Source organism: Zingiber officinale, chromosome 6B, assembly GCF_018446385.1.
Source record: "Zingiber officinale cultivar Zhangliang chromosome 6B, Zo_v1.1, whole genome shotgun sequence".
NCBI lineage: Eukaryota > Viridiplantae > Streptophyta > Magnoliopsida > Zingiberales > Zingiberaceae > Zingiber > Zingiber officinale.
In genome coordinates this window covers 27,575,755-27,583,753 of record NC_055996.1, presented here as the reverse complement: position 1 = coordinate 27,583,753, position 7,999 = coordinate 27,575,755, and the positions used below count along the sequence as shown (strand labels likewise).

General features: G+C 32.9%; 1 long non-coding RNA gene across 1 annotated transcript; it reads left to right on the top strand.

Moving 5' to 3' along the window:
- Positions 1–1,124: 1,124 nt before the first annotated feature.
- LOC121990034 lies at positions 1,125–1,615 on the top strand. Its single transcript, XR_006114415.1, has 3 exons — positions 1,125–1,254; positions 1,350–1,442; positions 1,558–1,615. It is a non-coding gene; the product is annotated as an uncharacterized LOC121990034 (long non-coding RNA).
- The last annotated feature ends 6,384 nt before the right edge of the window (positions 1,616–7,999 follow it).

Here is a 7,999-nt window from a genome sequence, read left to right as displayed (position 1 = left end):
AAGTTCCAATGTTTAAATGTAATTGGGTTGAGAATAATAATGGTATTAAATTTGATGATCTTGGTTTCACGCTGGTAAATCTCAAGAGAATTGGATTCAAATCTAACCCTTTTATATTGGCCAGTCAAGCAAAGCAAGTATTTTACATTGAAGATCCTCAAGAGCCTACATGGCATGTTGTACTTGCAACACCTACTAGGGAGAACATTGAATATATAAATGATGATGAGTTGGAAAATGATGTAATCCACTACCAATGTTTTACAAGAGGGTTTCTATCAATGGATGTTGATGGAATAGATGAGAAAGAACCACCATGTAGCCGTGAAGATTGTGATGGGACTTGGGTTATCAATAATAAGTGATGGAACATGTTCCTTTTTTTTTATTATGGTTCTTGTATGAGTAGCATTTTGAATGACATTGATGTATGATGCAAATGGAAAACTACTATACTTTATTTACCAATGCATTGCATAGTGTAATTTTATGAATGGCTAACAAGTTGTCAATGCATAATGCAGGAATTGCATCATTGAAGAACTTAACAAGATTCTGGAATTGTATCTCTTCATTGCTTTGTGGAAACTATGACATCTCGTGGAAAAAAGAGTACAAGAAAGGGAATTCAGGTAGATGGAAATATTGTAGGAACCAAAGAAGGTAATATGGCAAATTCTGCAAATTCTGGAAATTCTGGAAATTCTGGTATAGTAATGGAATCTCAAGAGACCGAAACAACAAGAACTTCAAGAGGTCGCACTCGTTTGGATAAGCTGGTTAGGCAAAGGGCCCACGGAATTAGAAAGGATATAAAATTCAATAAATTTGGATAGCCAATAGGAGACTTTGCTAGTGAAATGCAAAGTTATATCGACATTCTCGCTCGGGAAAAGGTTAGGATAAGTTACAAGTCATGGAAGCAAGTTCCAAGTGGCGTTAAGGATTTAATATGGGAATCAGTTAATGTAAGTTAAATTTCTTTTAAAAATTTTAATTACCTTATATATGTTTATGATCTATTTAATGTAATGGGTTAATATTTTTTATAGTTGAGTTACAATGTTGACCCCAGATGGAAAAAGGGGTGTTTGAATTCGACAAATAGTAAGTGGCGGCAATCTCCTCACTCATAAGTTTATTTTTAGCAAGCTTGCTAAACCGGAAGAGTTGAAAGAACCACCAATTGGGTATGGTATTACACGAGATGATTGGAGTGCGTTTGTAATCAGTCGCATGTCGGACGACTTCAAGGTAAGGATTATAATTTGCTATTTTCAATTGAGTTGATCACAAGCCACTGTTTTAGTTTTAAAGATGGTATATATGAGGAATGTTCAATTAACTAGAAAGTAAGTGATGAGCAAAAGAAGAGAAGAAAGCAGAATGTATACCCACATCGGCTTGCCCGTAAAGGTTATGCTCGTTTTGCTGATGAAATAGTAAGTATTTCTGCTTAATTCGGTAAATATGATCTAGAATCTGCCTATATTTTATTCTTACTAAATCTATTAATGTGATTTATAAAGTTGTATATATTATACATTTTGATTGTAGGGAGATGAATTATGTGATGATGAAGAGATTAATCGAGCGATTATTTGGAAGAAAGGACAGATGAATAAGAAGGGGCAATTTGAAGGCGATGATTTGAAAATGGCAATAGAAAAGATTGTAAGCAAGCTCATTATGCGTCTTTCCTACTAAATCTATTATGCCTTTATGGTTTTTATTATGCCTCTGTCCTTTATTGTCGCAACAATAATACATTGTTACATTTATGTACACTACAGCATTGCAGAAAAAAATCAAAATCTGCTTCTTGATCAAAATCTGCATCTGCATCAAAATCGTTTCATCTGCTTCTGCATTTACATCTGCATCAAAATCATTTCATCAAAATCTACATCTGTGATCCAGAATAAGGTGTGGCAGTAGTGTTCTCATGCTGATCATCTGTGCTTTCCCCTTTTCTTTTTCAGAAAACTCTACACAATCAGTAAAATTGTATTTGTATGCATACACAAACAGTTAAATAATTAGCAAATCATCATTGGCAATTTTAAAACAAATGTATATCCATATTAGTGTTAGTACTTAAAAGGGAGTTATTTACCAGTAATTAATTTTGTACCAGTAATTATTTTGTTTTCTTTTGCATGACAGGATGATTATGTGCAACAAAAATGGGAGGGTAAGTTGCACTTAGAAGAGGCAAACACGGATATCCTTTCAAAAGCACTTTCATCTGAGGAGCATTCTGGGCGTGTGAGGGGTGTTGGATGTCATGTCACTCCAACATTCTATTTTAATGTTGGCAGCATAGTGCAGAAACACCTTGTTGATGAGTAGTTTATCCTTCAACAAAAAGAGTTGATGGAGGTAAAGATATTAATCTCACAACAAAATGCACGCATATCAAATCAAGATGAACGCATACAGAAACTTGAAGCAATGTTCAGAAAGGGTGCATGCGACTTAGATACGGATGAAAAAGGTAGTTGCTCAGTAAAGTTGCATCCCATGAGTGATGAAAATATCAAAATTGAAAAGTGTGTCCCAAATATTGAAACTTTGGATGATGATGATGACATGCAAATTTTGAACAATGATGATTTCTTCCAGGTATATATTTAGTTGTCATTATATTACTTAGTATTATTGAAACTATGAGTTGCATCAATTTATAACATGATTACTTATCTTCTAGGGTAAACCGGTTGCATTGACATTGGGTTCTAAGAGCAATATTGTTGCCTATGGTACAATTGTTCATGTCAATGCGGTTGGTAAATTACTTCATGGTGTTCCATTACCCATTAATTGTATGCGTGTCTCCATTGATAAGGCTGTGGATGAATTAGCACAATTGCCATGTCCAATTCCAAATCAATGTGATACAATTGGTGATGCTATTGGAACACATGTGGGATGGCCGGCTAAGTTGGTAGTTATGCAAGATGAGGTAAATGCCATATTATATTTATAGTTAAATTGTCCAACAAAGATTAGTGTTGCACCTAACATGTGTACATTTGTAATTTTTAGAATCCTCAAAGGAAAAGAAGTGTTGTCCAAAGAAATAACCCAATTATTTCATCAAGTGTGCCAAGGTCATTGCATCTACTGTATTGTTATTGTAACCGTGCTCTAAATGATGAAACAAATATATCAATGATTTGTGAGGAGGGTTTCTTTGACGATCAATATGAAATCCTTGTGCGCCATGAAGATATCATTCCTTTTTATTATTTGGATCCCATAACTGCAAATTGTATAGTAATTTACATGTGGTAAGTCTTCTTATTCTATTTGTTTACCATATAAATTGTATAAACTTTATTAATTTAGCATTGTAACATTCTTCATTTTGAAATGGTAGGCATCTTTATAAAAAGCTGAAAACATATAACAAAGTCCACAAAATCAGATTTGTGAATCCACACATTATCCCATATGTGTCATGTGTGACTCGACTGGACAAAAACAGCAAATTCGAGCAGTTGAATGAAAGAGCTAGTGTTTTGGCAGATAAGCTGAATCAAGCATCAAGAAATCAACTTGTTTTGGTGCCACATAATGTTGGTTAAGTAAGACTTATAATATCAATTTTAATTTATTGTTTCGAGAAATATGCATGCAATAATTATGTGATTTGTGCATAGTTATCATTGGATTCTCACTATCATTGATCCATATAAGGAGACAGTTTATTTGTTGGATTCACTTAGTCATCGCATTCGTGACGAGGATTGGAAATACGTAGTAGATATGTGAGTACATTTTTTAATTTTATTAAGTATTTTTTTAATCAGTAAAACTCTCATATGTCCATTCTTATTGATGTATAAAGGAGCATAAGATTGTTTAATTCAAACAAGGCAAAAAAAGGGAAAAAACATGTTACATGGGAAGTAGTAAAGGTATGCATGTCTACTTATGACTAAATTATAAACAATTAAACATGTATATTAGACATTTACAATTTGTTTTTAACATAGGGTCCTCGCCAACCAGATGCGAAACAGTGTGGTTTTTATGTGATGAGATATATGAGAGATATTATTGAAGAATTGGCAACTATCGAGAGAGATTCACTTCAATCAATAGTAATATTTGACATTCAATTCTCAATCTTCTCAAATATTTGTGTGTTTATCATTTTGCACTTATCATCTTTTGATTGTTTTTTACTAATCTAATCTATGTCTTTGTTCACAGTTCATCAAACCCCAGTACTCTAGAGAAGAAATTGATGAAGTGCGTTCCGAGTGGGCAGAATGCATACAAGACTATATTTATGACTAGGTATTTAAAATCATACAATGACTTGATCTATTCGGAAAGTATTTGCATATAATGCAAATTACATAATCTGATCCTAACAGATATGCCCCTGGAAACATCATGATTATTAAAACTTTAGTGTGTAGGACATCTAGGTAGAACATCTCTATTTTATTATTATTCTTATACTGGAATGCATGAAATGTTTTTCAACATCTTAAGATTTTGAGATGTTCAAACATATATATCATTTGCTGGTAAACACATTTCTGTAGGACTAACACACTTGTCAGATTATGATGAACTGATTAACTTTGAGCATCATGAATTGTTTCCTTTCTTAATGGACAGTTTTCTGCAGACTAGGATTTACACGTAAAGGAGGTGAGCTAGATAAATATTTTGAGCAGTTACCTGATTTATGAACATGATAATACATGGGGAAAATGCAGGAGCAAGACCAATTTAATTAATAGTATTGAGATTCTTGTTTTCTTTGGGAATGAAAATGGTTTCTCAATCAAACAAAATTGAAAATATTTGGAATTTGCAATTTGTTGGACATGATGAATGGTCGGAATGGGTTAAAGTTGGATGAAAATAACTTACACTTTGTTGAGAATCACAATGACCAAGTTCATTCACATAGTTGTTTCGACTTACTTATGGCAAACCAAACCAAACCAATTTAGCAATCACTATATGCAAGATACACAAACTATCTAGACTTACCTAGAGTTGCTCTGATCTGACTGCTTTTTTCTTCCCAATGTATTCTGCCCTCCTTTATTTGCTGTTACTAGCTACAGGGATTGTTGGTTTATTCCGTGTAAGGCTTCACCTTGACTTAAGCAGGGTGGTGTTATCATATTAGATTATGTATAGCTCATGTGTACTTGGTATGTGTTGGATTCAACTTCATCTGCTTGCTAAGACGTTTTTGCCAATCCTGGTTTCAGTCCTTGTTTTTGCCAATCCTAGTTTCAGTCCTTGTCCACTGCACACTTTTGCTCTATTTCATGCACAAGACGATTTAATTCAATTACCTTATTTCTTTAACTTATCTGCTGTACTATTTGTCCAACTTTGTACAATTAGCCTTGAACTAACAAAAGAAATGAATTTGAAGGGTTGGAACAGCCATATGAACTAGTTTCATAAACTTTTTTCGTGCTCACTTGCTTCACTACTCATGAAATTGTGAAGCGGCAATGTTTCTCGTGCTTATTTGGCCATTCTTTTTTTCTATGGCTTTAACTATATTTTATTTTCATAACAGGGAGAAATTGCTGGGTTTGTAAGCTGGGTATGCAGAAAAAGAACCAGGGAGAAATTGCCGGATTTGCAAGCTGGGTTTGCATGGTTGTGGTCTTATAAACTTAATTTTGTGGTTTCATCTTTTGTGGTTGTCATGATTGGATACTACTTGTGGTCATGTTTGTTTATAAACTTAAGTGAATGCACACATGTACCGGTTTTTGTTTGAGACAAGATGTATATATAAATTAAAGACAACTAATCGAATGTATATATGTTGAAAACTATTTTTGTGAATGTATAAATGTTACGTTGTACCAGTTTGTGTGCAATGGCCATGGTTTTAACCGTTGTGAAAAGTACATATATAGACATGCAACTGAATGTACAAAGACAACGATTTTTAACCGTTGTGAAAAGTATTCTAAGACAATGGTTTTAAACTAAATTTTGAATAAAGACAACAGTGTATATGTTGTTAAAAGTATATCTGCGATCAAATTTTTGCAAAACTGGCAATTACAACGGTTTTATACTGTTGCAGAACTGTTGTCTTTGGTATTAAAAGACAACACTTTAAATCCGTTGCATGACTGTTTTCTAATGTGGTCAAAGACAACGGTTTTAAACCGTTGTCTTTTACCGCACATTTAACAACAGTGTCAGTTACAACGGGTTTAAAGGGTCTATGACAACGGTTTTTAACCGTTGTCTTTTAATATTTTTGTTGTAGTGATACTCCACACTTACATCTCATTGTAAAATTTTAGAAATCCAAGTCATCTAGGTTCATCAATGGGTTTCGATCAAAATCCATTGATAGACTTAGAGAGGTATGATCATATTCATTCCAACTCTGGTAGGTTTCTACAGTTCCCTAGAGTCCAAGGGTGCTCTCCATTATCATCGTTAAAGATTCTCAGCATTGTTCAAAAGGTTTAGGAAGTTTTAGATTTTGTGTCAATTGACACGGGTCTATAATTTCATGTAGGAGACTAAGAACTAAAATTTCTCATCATATCTACCTTCTACGCACTCCACACTTCCTTCTCATTATAAAAATTAAAAAATTAAAGTCAACTAGGTTTGTCAATGGATTTTGGTCAAAACTCATTAATGAACCTAGAGAGCTCTTATCAAACTCATTCTAACTCTTATAGGTTTCTATAGTGCCCTAGAGTATAAGGGTTACCTCTGTTATCATCATAAAAGATTCTCAGCATTACTCAAAAGGTTTATAAAATTTCACACTTATGCCAATTGACACAGGTCTATAATTTCGTGTAGGAGACTAAGGACCAAGATTTCTCATCATATCTCCCTTCTACACACTATACTTTCATCTCATTATAAAATTTTAGAAATCCAAGTCGTTTAGGTCTATCAATAGGTTTCGATCAAAACTCATTGATAGACTTAGAGAACTCTGATCATGCTTATTCCAGCTCATGTAGGTTTCTACAGTGCTTGTGAGCTAACCGTGCCCCTCGTTATCATCGTAAAGAATTTCCAGCATTGCTTAAAAGGTTTAGAAAATTTCAAACTTTATTCAAATTGACACGGATCTATAATTTCGTGTAGGAGACTCAGGATCAAGATTTCTCATTAATAAATTTTCAAAATGCAAGTCATCTTGGTCCATCAATGGATTCTCGTTGATAGATCTAGAGAACTCCAATTGAACTCTTTCCAACTTCGATGGATTCATTAGGTGAATATGAGTCCAAACAAGCTCTCTTTTATTGTTTTAAAGTCCTCCTACTCAAAATGATTTGAAACTTTTATAATACTATAATGTTGGACTTCACTAATCAACACCACAATGGTGTTGGTCAAACTAGTACTAAAGTGATTTTATATTTTATTTTTATTAATATAATCAACTCTGGTTATTATTTTTATTTTATACTCTTTTATAATTATATATTAAAAAATTGAAGATATTAAAAGATAGAAAAAAATATTTGTAACTTTTTTTATATTTTAAAATTTTTTATTAAAGTTTTAAATTAAAAATAAATTTAAAAATATAATAAATCTAAAGAATTATTTGTTAAAGTTTAAATGATGTTTAATTAATTTAATTTAATTTTGGAAGAAAGAGAAAAGAGGAAAGAGAAGTTGAAAAATATATAAAAAAGATATTCCATACATGTGAGGGGTAAAATTGTAATTTAGTGTACTTTGGGGAATAATAAACCAGTTGTAATCCTTTAGAAATTTATCTAACTGATTTATCTCTTCTTTTGTATGGAGGAGCGAGTCATTTTCTTTCTTTTTTTTCCATATATACAATAATAAAAAGATGGGCTATGCCTGAAAGCAATTGATGAAAGTGTTAGTGGATGCTTCGACGTCAAGAAAGCTGAATAGGGTTTCAGTCTTTCACATACAGTTTGGTCTCTAAAACCGAAAAGAAGGCCAGTTTAATTATGGAGCCCCAGAAACGGCAAGC